Source organism: Gossypium arboreum, chromosome 8 (assembly GCF_025698485.1).
Source record: "Gossypium arboreum isolate Shixiya-1 chromosome 8, ASM2569848v2, whole genome shotgun sequence".
Classification (NCBI taxonomy): Eukaryota; Viridiplantae; Streptophyta; class Magnoliopsida; order Malvales; family Malvaceae; genus Gossypium; species Gossypium arboreum.
Genome location: NC_069077.1, coordinates 102,810,673 through 102,824,879, shown reverse-complemented (window position 1 = coordinate 102,824,879; position 14,207 = coordinate 102,810,673). Strand labels below are relative to the sequence as shown.

The window sequence follows — 14,207 nt, the reverse complement described above, 5'->3', positions numbered from 1 at the left end:
AATGCATTTTTTTAAAAAAAACAACGTGATAATGGTTGAACATGAGTGCTGGATGAATAAGTTGATAACTATAGTATAATGCTAAAAGTGATCGTCAAAATGACAAGTCTTATGGATGTGAACTAAAGAATCTAGACTTGGTATTGCATGAGTAGATGCATTGCTTGTAAGAGGACATGTTAATGTTGTGAATATATCTTAATAAGAAGTGTTTAATCACTAAAATGATGCCATGATTTGTGATTTTAATATGTATAAGGTTGTAAGGGTTTATGGGTAACATGAAGGCTTGGAAAATAGCCTAAGTGTTTACTACACGGGCTGAGACACGGTCGTGTGTCTCAACCGTGTGAGGGACACGGTATGGAGACATGGGCATGTGGCCTGGCCATGTGATTCGATTTGCATGCTGAAGTCATAAATAGAGAGTTACACGGCTTGAGGACACGGGCATGTCCCTATGTCCACACGGGCATGTGACCCTGTTTCATGGAAAGAAATTTTCTAAATTTTCCCAAAACTTTCTAAGGTTCTCGGTTTAGTCCTGAATCGATCCTCATATATGTTTTGGGCTTCGTAGACCCAATTAAGGGACGACATGCATGTTTTGAAAAGTTTTAAATCAAAAGAAATTTTATGGCTAATACCAATTTTTGCATGTATGTGTATGATTAAGTTCGGTAATGCCTAATACCTTGTCCCGGCGTCGGACACGAGTAAGGGGTGTTACATTTTGGTTTGTTTTTAGGGTTACACAACAAGTGGTGTCGCAACCTCAAAACCGCAACGTCATAACTTTGTCCCCCAACGTCACAACCTCACTTATTCTACATCAAGACTTTGCTAAACAACCAATGATGTCACAACCTTACTCACTATTTCAGCATAAGTTCTGAAACTTATCTAAACGTTCACGGTCCCTTTCGTGGGCACAACTTGAGCCAAGGCATGGCACAAAAAAATGTGTTTTAAAACCCTCACATTTTATCTAATTTCTATGATTGTATAAAAATGTGTTAAAATTTGTTTTCTTAACTTAATGAAATGAAAGATTGTCGTTTGAGGTACTTTAGAAATGAATGTGACATCATGTATATGAACTTGTTGTTCAGGTCGGGTGTAGGGTGTAACAACCCGTACCCGAGACCGTTACCGGAGTCGAACACGAGGTGCTAACTGACTTAATTCATCTACTCTCACAGTCCATTTAAAAATTTTCCAGACGACTGGCTAACTGCGTCACTGTCACCTTAGAAATCATAACTTGAGTTCCACAACTCGAAAATCAGTTTCGTAATTTTTCCCCGAAACTAGACTCATATATCCATCTACATATTTTTTCTAGAATTTTTGGTCAGGCCAATTAGTACAGTTTATTAGTTAAAGCCTCCCCTATTACAGGGTGCGACTACACTGACCTTCATGCATTACGATTTGGATATCTCCCTGTACAGGGCTTCAATACTGATGCCGTTTGTTTCTATAGAAACTAGACTCAAAAAGGAATCTATACATATATCGTATGACTTCTAAATGTCTCTGGTTAATTTATAATGAATTTCCAAATTCAGATCAGGGGATCCAGAAAAAGTTCTGGCCCTGTCTCACGAAAACTTTAACATCTCATAATATACTGTTCATATGAATGTTTCGTTACTTTCCTATGAAAATAGATTCATCAAGGTTTGATTACATAATTTATTGGCTATTTAATTCCATTCCTACTATTTTTATAGATTTTTCACAACCACATCACTGCTGCTGCCAGCATCTATTTTTAAGGTAAACTTTACCTATTTCATGATCCTCCATGGATCAACTAGAGTTTGTCATACATATACCAAAAGTGATTATGAATAACCATTCCCATGACTAACCGTTACCAACATTTCCATACCTCTCGACGGACGACATACAAAACGATTATAATGCTATGATCAAAGTGTACTTAAGCCATTTTCGCATGGCTATCCAAATTTACACAAAACCGAAAGGTACATGACCTACAAACAAAAGGGTAGTCCTATACATTAACCAAAATATCCTCTCACTACTAGTCTATTCTATACATGCCATAAGATATTCCAAAACGTAGCGATACCAAGCAAAGGATGGTGATAATGTGACTAGTTCTTGTGATCCCCAAACTTGTAGCTTCCAAATGAGATCTATAAAACAGAGGAAACAAAGTACACGGAATAAGCATTACAATGCTTAGTAAGTTTTAAGCCATGTCAACGGATAACAATCAAATTATAACATAGTTGTTCGTATTTTTATTTCACTCTTCCTTCGGGCATACCATCCCCTTTTCCGAATATGCACGTCTCATCATATGTAATAGGCAGATAAATTCTCACTTGATGGTGACCTCTTATGATCATAGGTACATTACATATATTTTTTTTTTACCTGACTTTCCACATTGACCAAATGCACAATAATCATAGAACAGTCTCATTGCTTTACTCACATGTGCATCACATAACGACCTTGTGATTTAGTCTAAATCAAACTTAAATATAATCTCAAAATACATACCTGACCAACTTAACGCATTGAACGTATTTATTACTAATTGTCACTGTGAAGTCACATAATCTTACGCTTTAATTGAATCTTCAGCAAAACCTTTAGTTCAGGGCTTACCAGGACAAAATCTCCACACGCAGTCATCGGGTCATTAGAGCTCGGATATAGTACGAGCACGAAGCCTACGGTCATTAATCGGTGATAATATTCTCGCATAAAGCTGCGGGGTTTTAACCCTGATATAGTACTAACACAAATGCCCTTCGGGACTTATCACATTTATACACTTCCACATCCATCACGTTGGCCACTCATTCCCTATCACATATATACACTTTCACATTCATCACATTGGCCATTTGGCCTTATCACATATATACACCTTCACATTCATCACATCGGCCATTAGGCCTTATCACATATATATACACTTTCACATTCATCACATCGGCCATTAGGCCTTATCACATATATACACACTTTCACATTCATCACATCGGCCATTATGCCTTATCACATATATATATCTCATAATTATTTCATATTTTTCTTGTACATCAATTTCAGCAATAGCTTATAAGCAACTCAAATAGTTTCATCAAAGTTTACAACAAAATCACATATTCACTACAAGCAGTTTTCCTGAGCAACAGTCACTAAATTGTTTATAACTGGAGCTACAAAACTCAAAATCAATTGCTGTTAATTTTCCCCGAATGTAGACTCATGTATCTTTCATCCATAAAATTTTCAGAATTTTAGGTGTGGCCAATCAATACCAGATTTTTCTTAAAGTTTCCCCTGTTTCACTGTTTGACTAATCTGACCACTCCTCACTACGAATCAGATTTCTCGTTGTACAGAATTCAAAATGTGTTATATTAAATTTCATTTGAAACTAGACTCATTAAGGAGTCTAAGCATATAAATTTTACCTTATAACCATTTTTGTGCAAATTATAACGATTTTCTAAAAACAGAACAGGGGATTTCGGAGTCATTCTGACACCGTCTCACACAACTTTAAATATCTCTTTATAGGAAATTTCTTTGCTCACACGGCCTCTTTTATAAGGAACTAGACTAATTAAGCTTTGATTACATATTTTATTTAGCCTATAATTCCACACTAACAATTTATGGTGATTTTCTAAAATCACGTTACTGCTGATGTCCTAAGCAAATTATTACAATTTGCTCTTAAATTTCCAAGTCCAAACACTTATGAACTTACCATTTGAGTTTAAAACATATCATGGCCATATCATATCTTATTAAATCAACTCATTATGTTCTATTATGATTGAATTTACTCAACGTTTAATCACTTAAAACTTACCTCGGAAGTGGTCGACGATTAGATGTCCACGGCTATTCGTTTACTTTCTCTTTTCCCCTATCCGACTTTGATCCTCTTTGCTCTTAAGCTTAAGTAAAACAAAAGATTTGCTTAAGTACTTAACTAATATTATTCACTTAACAATCACATTTGGCAATCACATATCATTTAATCTTTGATTAACCAATTTAACACATACCAAAATCCAATCATACATCTAACCTTTATCTCAATACCAAACCGAAGTTATAAGATCATACATTATACTAAGCATATCATTAAACATACCTATTCAATTTAGCTAATTTCATAGCCGATTAATCACCTTACCCCACATTACTCAATGCCGAATATTAACCCAACATCACAAGCATAATCACCATGAAACTTACCTTAATACACATTTTATCTCATTTCCAAATACATATATCATCAAACAAATATTTATTCACATAACAACAATTCATTCACATCAAAGCATAGTCGAATGTATCATTCTTCTTAAATTCAAAAATAAATACATGGGCTAACTTCAAAATCTATTTAACAGCTTAACTTTATAAACACATATTCAGCTAGGAAGAAAGATTGATAATTTAAACCACACAACTCAAATTCTTACAATTTAAGCTTAGAAATTTCTATTCATGTAAATTTTAGCAACATGGAGTCCATTAAACACTCCAAAGTTTCATTTGAACAACAATTGTTCAACCTTCTAGCATAATTTCAATCTGGACAGCAAGCATTATTTAACATTCAGGCTGTTTTATTAAACCATCCAAATAGCTTAATTAACACCAATTTATAGCCCCTTGAACAATGAATTAAACCCATTCGATTAGCAACAAAAACTAATATTTAACAACCATTGTTCTCTTTTATTTCAAGCATGCAGTAGACCAATTTCTCCTCATATTACAGCACATTCAAATCAGCATTTACATGCTGGAACAATTTGTTTTCAAGCTGCAAATTTCCAGCAGTCATTTATGCATTTAATTGTCAAACTGTTACGTCACTACTAACAATTGAAACTTAGTAAGAATAACATAATATTTTAGCTATTAAACTCAATTTATCAACCCCTAATTGGCATGAAAATAGAACCATTAATTTGTTCAAATTTGGACAGCATAACGAAGGCACAAAATTGGACGGTAGTAATTTTTACAACTAATCCAAGAGCTTTTCTTTTCTACAACCCACATTCATGCCTTCCAACCACAACCCATCATCATTTTTCTTTACAACATAGATAAAGATAGAGGAGAGCTTAGAAAACTTACCAACTTAGGATACAACTCCTAACAAGCTAAATCCTTAGTTTCCTTCAACATGCAAGTTGTCTCCATTTTTTTTTTTGTTGTAGCCCTCTCCTTCTTCTTCGATGGATTACCGGGTTACTTGAAATTTCAGCTACCTAACTAGCTAAAATCATAGTTTTTCCTCCTTCTAGCCATCTTCTAAGTCAAAAATTAAAGCAACCAAAAACTTTCTTCTTCTTGTACGGCTAAGAAGGACAAGATGATACTTTTTTTTTTCTTTTCTTCACCCTTCATCCCCTTATTTTATTACTAACTCTTTTATTTTATTCTTTCCAACATGAAGCATTAACACACCATGCTTAAAATATGCTATGACCCATAGCATGGCCGGCCACTAGCTCAAATTTTGGGCAATTTGACATGCAACCCCATCATTTCTATAACATGCATTAATAGGCCACTTTACATTTGCCTAGCACATTTCTAAATTTTCTCACATAAGTCCTATTTACTAGAATTCACCTACAATTAAACAAAATTCAAATATGAAAATTTCACACATACATATATACATATAATAAGCATCAAATATGACAGCTAATTATTTTTATGACTCGGTTTTGTGGTCTCGAAACCACTTCCCGACTAGGGTCACATTAGGGGTGTCACATAGGGTGCCACACCATTTGCCACACCATGTTCAAAATATCAGTAAAATTAATATTTAATTTCGTAAAAATTTTTTTAAAAAAGTTTCATTATAATAAAGTTTAATTGTAACAAAATCTAAACAAAATAAAATTAAACATTTGAGTAAAAAATCTACCATGTTTATGGCATGGTAAACTATGTGTTCTCAATGAAACCTCATAATGGTTTTTTTTTTAGAATAAAATTAGGAAATTAGTGTTTTTTTTTTTTTGGGTGGGAGAATTTCAGGTTCTTTTAAAAGGATTTTCGATGAAAACAAATTAAAATAAAGTGAGTTATTTATAAGAAAAAATCTTGACACTTATGGGTGTTATAATTCCTAGTACTAAATTAGTTGGTTAGACTTACTTGTAATAAATATTCCGTCAATGTTGACTGATTAGACCTTGACACTTATAAATATTGAGATCTCTAGATTATACTTTATTGATACATCTATTCATAGTGAGGGGTATGAATTCTTTGAAGATTTAATATTGTAATGACTAAAATCCCTAGACGTGGAAAAAAACTATTCTAAAAGAAATAATTTTGGCATACATATTTTAATATTTATATTCTACATTATTTTAAATTTATAAAAAAAAACCAGTTTCGCATAAGATGTGGATGGCTTATGATGAAGACCCACAAATTAAATAATATATAAAACCATGAAAATGAAAATTCTTCCCACCACACTCTCAAACAAAAGGAAAGAATATGAAAGCACCCTAATAAGCTAATACCATATTAAAAGTTGTTAGGTGGCTCATGGATCCATCACCAATGCAAGCTTTATCTCAATCTCCTCCATCTCTTTCTTCATTATTTCTGGATTATTATTGGAAAATTTAACCTTTTGCTTATACCCCTACCTAATATCAACTGTAAGGAATTTTGCATTAAGATGCGTTTATTTATTTTATAATTACGAAATTAATTTAGGTCTAGTTCTCTTCCAATCCCATCTATATTATTATCATTTGTTGTTGAGATTTAATTTTAAAATAAAATATTAAAACAATTGTTTAATATTTTAAATAGTAAATAAGTATAACCGATCTCGAGTTAATGACTCAAGCTGATAGTTCAAACAGGCTGAACAAGCTTATGAATCATGAGTTCGAGCCTAGCTGAAATGATACCGTGAAAACCAAGCCAGCTTGCTTAATTTTTATGCATTTATTATTAAAATATTCAAAATTGATAATTTGGAATAATGATATAGTAAAATTTACTTATTTGAACAAACACATTATGTTTGAAGAATGTCACAATTCTAATCTATTAAAATAAAAAACTGAAAATAAACATTAATAGTTTAATATCTCTATAACATTGTTTATAATTTAGGGATTTAGGTTTTTTAAAGTATTTTTAATTTTAATTAGGCTTTGTTGAACAAAAGTCAAAGAATAGACTTATTTATATAATATATATTTATATTAAGCTTGAGAGAATTAGCATGTTAATTTTTTTAAAACATATAGAAAACAAAAGAGACTGAAGAATTTATAATGGTTTCATCTCAATTATTTACATCTACTATTTTAGTTTACCATAATTAAAGATTTCTCAAATTTACTATATTTGAACCTTTCAAGGATAATATTTAATCTTGACAAAACACTATCTTTTTACTAGACAAGATAGGATTACTTCCTTTTAAGATTTTCTACGCAAAAACTTAAGTACTCCCTTACAAAGATGAGATATAAGAACAAGGATTAAAGACACCTCTCAAAGGAAGATATTACAAAATGAATATCAATGAAAATGATGGATTTTAGAGCAAATGGCTTTACAAACTTGTCTCTTGTCTTCAACGTTAAGCTATTGACTTGTAGTTATGCCTTCTAATAGCCTTGGAGCCATTTGGAGACATTAGGGGTCAATTAGAGTTGTTGCTACAATTAATTTGTGCATTAATTGTAGATTGTAAACTACTTGTATCGGTACAAGTGGACTTATGCCGATAGAAGTCTTGAAAATTATGACCATTGGAGCCATGAGTATTGGTAGATGTCTACTTGTATTAGTAAAAGTTTGAAGGTTTTAAGGGTTCAAACTTGTACCAATAGTTGTATCGGTAGAAGGTGTAGGGGAGACAAAAAATTTCTCATTGACTTGGTTGTATCAATATATGTAACGACCCAAAATCCGTGGGCACTAGAAAAGTATGTTATCGGGCCTCCGTCTTAGTGAAATAAGTTCGAAAATAATTATTAAAAAAATATTTATGAGTCTAGTAGTGTGTTTAATTAGGTTTTAATTAAGTAAATTTAGCTTAATTTAGAGTAATTAGTAAAAAGGATTAAATTGAATAAAAGATGAAAGTTAAATTGTAGATTAAAAGAAAATGAAGAGGACCAAAATAGAAAATAGACCATTTAGTATAGTTGAGGCGGCAAACAAAGAAAAAAATCTAAAGATTTCTCTAGATTATTATTGAATTATAAATTATAAATTATTATTAACTATTATTATTAAATAATATTATATATATATATATATAAAACAAATGAAGAAAAAGACTAAATTTAGCTTACCAAATAAGTTTGAAGCTTCAAAATCTCAATTTTCCCTTTTTCTTTTCTTTCCCTTTTCTTCCCCTGTTTTTCGAATGCTCTCTGTTTCTTATTCTTCTTTAATTTTGATGTTTTAAAAGCTTTAGAACAAAGTTTTGATGAAATTAAGTTGATATTTTGAAAGTTATTAGATTTCTAAATATTGTTCATGTTGAATAAAAAGATGAATTAGGGGTTAAATTGATAGGAATTCAAGTTAGAAATGAAATAAGGATTGAATTGCAAAGTAAACTATAAGTTTTGTGTTTTAGGGACTAAATTGAGCTTACCAAATAAGTTTGAAGCTTCAAAATCTCAATTTTCCCTTTTTCTTTTCTTTCCCTTTTCTTCCCCTGTTTTTCGAATGCTCTCTGTTTCTTATTCTTCTTTGTTTCTTTTTATTCTTTTTCTTCATTTGTTTTATATACATATATATATAATATTATTTAATAATAATAGTTAATAATAATTTATAATTTATAATTCAATAATAATCTAGAGAAATCTTTAGATTTTTTTCTTTGTTTGCCTTATTTCACTAAGACGGAGGCCCGATAACACACTTTTCTGGTGCCCACGAATTTTGGGTCGTTACAATATAAGTCCCTTTAAGTATCGATAAAAGTCTAATGCTTGGCTTGGAATGCTCTTTGACATATTTCTATTGATAGAATGCAACCCAAAGTATCGATACAACTAGGGTTGTATAAGTAGAAGGGTTCCCATGTATCGGTAGAAGTGTGAAAGGATTCTTGGGTTGCTCTCTAACTTAGTTCTACTGATACTTGTGTAGCCATGTATTGGTAAAAGTCTCTTAAAATTGTAAAATTTATTTTGAATCAAAGTTTTTCAAAGGCATTTTATCATTTTAAGTTTCTAAACACTTTAAAAATAATACTGAGAGCTTTATATCAATCGATTGCAATTTAGAAAAAGAAAATTTATAATTTAACTTTTTATACCAAAACATTTTACAAAGTAGTGCTAACTATTTGGATTTAAGAAGTAACTTTTATTATTTATTATATTACTATATTGATGTTAGAATAAAACTTTATTGTTCGTATTAAATTTTGATTATTAGGAAATCTTTTATTTAAATTAAAATTGCAATTTGTGTACATTTTCATTATGATTTGAATCACACTTTCAATAATGAAAAATTAATAATTGGCATTATAAAATAGATGTAAGAAAATTTAACATCTTTTTATTTTCATTATATTAATAACTAAATGTTTTAAAATAAAGAGTTAAAATTTCATTATTATTTTCATTAATTTTAATTATGATTTGAAGTTTTGTAATTTCAAAATAATTAACATATTTTAATTCAATGTAATATATTTTATAAAGTGTAGGCATCTAACAAGAACATGTCATATGTCATGTTTTTATTGACTAGTGTTGAGTTTAGGATAAAAAATAAAATTAATAGTTTAAATATTATTTTTATAAAAATTTTTAGCTACCTAAATGAAAAAAGATAAAATATAAGGACTAATATTACATTTAAGCCTAATATACATCGCCATTTCCTACATTTGAAATTTTTTTAAGAAAATTGTTTTGATTAGCAATGTATTAATGTTAATTGAATAATTTATTATATTCCTTGGCGCTGCCGTTTCCAATTAGAATAGAAAGAGAGACAAAGACCAAAGGGAAAAAGGCCGAGAAAGACCACACCCATTCCATCAAATTTCATTGTAAAGTTGTTACCTATCTACCTCACATCGCTGCAATTCTCAAAACCAAAATTTTGTTATTTATATATATATTTGGTAAAATAATTTATTTAGTCTTAATCTAAAAAATTGTTTTAATTTTTATTTTTATCAAATTACTTCAAAATAAATAAAAAATTAATATTTATAATTTATCAATATGATATACACATAGATTATCACGTCAATAATTAATTGTTATTTTTAAAAATTAAAATTAAAAAAGTATAAAAATCATTTTTCAATATTTTTAATTTTTAAAATTAATTAATTGATAATATAGAATACATATAGATGTCATATCAACAAAGTCAATTTAAGTTAATTTTTCCATTCATTTTAGAGTGATTTGATAAATAATTCAAATTTAAAAACTAAAAGAGTCGAAAAATTAAATAAAAGACTAAAATTAATTTTATGGAAATTAAATTATAAAAAAACAAAACAAAAATCAATCATGTATAAAAAGAGAAATGGTGGTACTAAGTTCAATACTGTGGGGAAATATTAAAAACTGCTCATTTGTACAATGCTTACGCTGTTCCTTAATGCAAAATCACAGCAATTGCCAAAATTGTAAAGTAAATAACTGGGCACATTTGGATAATGGTGGAAGAAAGATATTGTTTCCGAATAAGATAAGGTTTGAATTATAAAAAACAAGATAATAAAGAAATCCCTGAGAGAAAAAAGTGATAATGATAGCAGTGATAGTAAAATTTATCTGCAATTTGCAGTCATTATTGTCTCGTTTCAATCATACAAATATTGAAAACCTGCAGACTAGATAATTATCATAACAACAAGGTCAAAATAGTGACTTGATATGGTTATCAATTCTACTTGTTCATATCTTAACAAGTGAATTAATAGGTGTGAGATAACTGATTTTGTTTTTAATAAAAATAATTTTTAGGTAGTACATAAAATAAATAGGGTAAATTATATTTAAGATTATTAAACGATCAGTAAATTTATATTTTAATTATTTAATTTTAAAAGACTATAAAATAATCACTGAATTATTTAAAATTTTATTCATATCATAAACTATTCAATGCTTTTATTTAAGGCATTGCACTATTAAGGTTTTTTTTTTTTTTTAAATAGAGCTAGTGAATTTTAAGTGATAATTCGGCAATCGATACAGTAGATTAGTACTCATTGACAAATAGAATATACCTTCAATCTAAGTCGATCCAACGATCAATGTCGAAGATCGAAGAAGAAAACTATTTAGATTTTAGATTACAAATTTGTAACATTCAAAGGTTGCTTCATGAAAAAAATTGAACTATAGAAAAGAAGGTGAATGAAAGCTTTCGATTGGTGTAAACAGTGTGAATGAAGAAAGCCATACAATAACATTTTTAGTAATTTAATGACTTAAATAAAAACATTTGAATAATTTAATTACTATTTTGTAAGTTGAATAACTAAATAAATTTATTAATAATTACATCAACTAATTAAATTCTATCATCGATATTATGCTTTAGAAAAAGTAAATAATTACTAGCAAAATAAAAAAAAAAAAAAAACTTTATTTTGAGAGATCCGTATGCAAAAGTAGGGGTGAGCGTTCGATCGAATCAAATGAAAAAATTTCAAGTTAATCTAGTTTACGAATCATATTTTATCATCCTAATTTGATTTGAAATTTTCTCGAATCGAGTCGAGTGAGATGGAATTCGAGTCGAATCAAATCAAATATATTTGTTCGAGTTAAATTTTAAAAAATAATTTTGAGTCATTGTAACCACTGTCACCTATCGTAATAAAATTTGTCCACCTTAATCAAAATTTTTATTAACTTTCATCACCTCATAATTTATTTATTAATCTTTTATATACAGGTTAGTTTCTTTGCTTGCTTAGTTGTTTTAATTATCTTCAGATTCTTGCCACTATGTATTTTGGAATTAAAAATATATTTAATGTAAAATGTGATTTTTAAAAAGTTATTTTAAAGATAAAATGTGAAATTGATACCAATATAAAATTTTAACATGAATATTTAATGGCATAATTAATAATTCAATTTTAATATAAATATTCAATATGACTAAACAATTAAATAATATAAACAAGTAAGCCGAAAATTTTTTAGGGGGCGGATGAAATTTTAATTTTTTATAGTTTATATTTTTATAATTTGTAAAGGATTATGTTAATTTTTTATAATTTTAGGGGGGGCCAAAGTGCAATTTTACCTTTACTAATTTAAAATTTTTAAAAAATTTCAAGGGCCTAAAATAAAATTTTTCATTTTAGAGGGGCCGGGGCCCATGCCAGCCCCATGGCTACGCCCCTGAATATAAATAATATAAAAATTTTAGGGGGAAAGTGGGAGGAGTAAAAGTTTTAGGGGAAAATAAAAAGTTTTGAGAGTTTTTGGGAGTAAAATTTTGAGAAAAAGTAAATGGGAAAGCAAAATTTTTGTGGAAAATAGATTTTGGGTAGATTGGGGGTTGGGATAGAAGGGGAGTAAAAGTTTTGGAGGGAAAGTGGGAAGGAGTAAAAATTTTGAGAGAAAAGTAAAAAAGTTTGGGAGTTTTAGGCAAAAATGTAAAATATTATAGTTTGATATTCGAATTATTCGAGTTATTTGGATTCGAAAACACAACTCGATTCGAACTCGAAATTCGAAAAATTTTTTTGAGTTAACTCGAATAACTCGAATAACTAGATTCTTTTAACTCGAAATTTAAATTTTTTTTATTTTTTCAAATTAAATCGTGTTTTGCTCACCTTATACAAAAGTAAATATAAAGGGTATAAAACCATCGGTATCAATGAACTTTAAGCAACATGTGGCATACACGTCTAATAGAAGCTGTGGATGATGAAGTGTTTTCAATAACAAGGACATATGTTTTGTATGGGGCAGGGCATGTAGGACTGCACAGGACAAATCAATTAAAATTTTCTGGTCAAAAAGCTTCCAACTTATGTCAACTTTTACAACCAACATCCTCAAAACTTTTTCACCAAATGCTCGACTCATTTTCATTAAATTTACAACTAAATATAAACTGTGATGTGATCCTCATAAAAGTCTCCATGTGAGAAAGTTAAAGCATTTTGGCCCAACCTTACCACTTGAAAGAACCAAAACTAAGGACACTACCCAACAAAGCAGCAGGCAGAGGCCTGCATACACTAAGGTACAAATGAAACAACATTTCCCACGACATATCTCTTGTTTGGTAGCTAAGAAAATATACAATCCTTACATATTTCCCACAAATAATTGAGATAATTTTACCACTCTAATCTGGTTAGAAAAGAGAGAGGAAAGGGCAGAAGCATTGTAGCAGTCAATTTATCAACTCCCTGACAAAAACAAAACCGTAGCTAGGTGATATTTTCACCATTTATTTTACTCGTAAATTTCGGAGGAATCAAGGATTGTTTAGTGCTAAGAATGCCATTCAATCACAATAGCAATTTATACAAGGGAGAGCACTTAAAAAGTATTGGTGGCACCCCATCTTTTTTATAAAATTCGTCGCTGAGAATCATTATACGTAATGACATGTCGACATAGACCTGAAACAATGTTCCTTGTTTCACACTGAAATGGAAAACGCTATCTTGTTTGCTAGATATGGAAGTTCAGCTTTCACATCCATGCGAGTTTTCATGGTTTTTGAGAGAGTTGAAAGCTGAAATGTATCCATGATTATAGGATAGGATTGAATCATAAACTATATTTCCTAATTTGCAGCTGTTTGGTTGCTGCCAATAGTTATATTATTTGTTCCATTTGAACTCATAAATCATAATCTTCCCGAGGACTAAGAGTGGATCTCACTCGTAAATCTTAACCTGGGATTGGGTCAGCCACCTTGAATGCAAGAACATCTTCCATCACTCATCATAAATTCCAAACCAACAGAAAACATATTGAAAATGACAGGGAATAAGGCAGTTGTTAAAGTAGTGAGAGTGAAGATATGATATTTGTGGACGGTGAGTCAGTACTTAAGGGGGTAAGTGACCCAATAAGAGAAGCAAATGGGAAATGGGTCAGAAGAGCACTTGTTTCCTAATGCAAAGACATGACTTCACAAATTGA

The 14,207-nt window shown here is 30.0% G+C and overlaps 1 long non-coding RNA gene across 1 annotated transcript; it reads right to left on the bottom strand.

Annotated features, from left to right (window-relative positions):
- Positions 1 to 1,684: 1,684 nt before the first annotated feature.
- On the bottom strand, positions 1,685 to 5,535 carry LOC128279516 (uncharacterized). The gene is made up of 3 exons (XR_008269717.1): positions 5,161 to 5,535; positions 3,872 to 3,959; positions 1,685 to 2,168 (listed from the first exon to the last, which is right to left on the bottom strand). It is a non-coding gene; the product is annotated as an uncharacterized LOC128279516 (long non-coding RNA).
- Between the last annotated feature and the right edge of the window lie 8,672 nt (positions 5,536 to 14,207).